Raw genomic sequence first — 476 nt, 5'->3', positions numbered from 1 at the left:
TAACCACATAGATGCTTGTGTGTGTCAAGTGCGCTGCGCGCAGTTTGTCGTATTTGTGTTAGGCTATATGTATCTATATCTCACTTATATATATTGTGTATGAGTATTGATTACGGGATCAGCCGCAGTGTAATTTGTAGCACAGTTAAAAGGAAAGCTCTAATATTTGGCTGGCAATTTATACCTAGATTAATCAACGCTCTTGGGTCGCTGGTCTAAGTTCATCATCTTCCTGAAGTGGATCCACGTGGCTCCTTCGCTATTATGCTTGTTAGAGCCTTCATTTCTTTCTTTTCTTATTCCTAGGTTTTGGAATCTTACGGCCGCTTGGAATTAATGTTCATTAAGCCTCGTCCGTTTTTGCTTCATTAAAACGCGATTGTGAGGAATTTGCAAGGTTTTCCTAATTATCACTGAAGACACATTTATCAGGAGATAGTATCAGGAGGCATGCAAGTCTTTTGCGTTACATTACA

Source organism: Penaeus monodon, chromosome 15, assembly GCF_015228065.2.
Source record: "Penaeus monodon isolate SGIC_2016 chromosome 15, NSTDA_Pmon_1, whole genome shotgun sequence".
NCBI lineage: Eukaryota > Metazoa > Arthropoda > Malacostraca > Decapoda > Penaeidae > Penaeus > Penaeus monodon.
Note: the sequence above shows the minus strand (reverse complement) of the source record.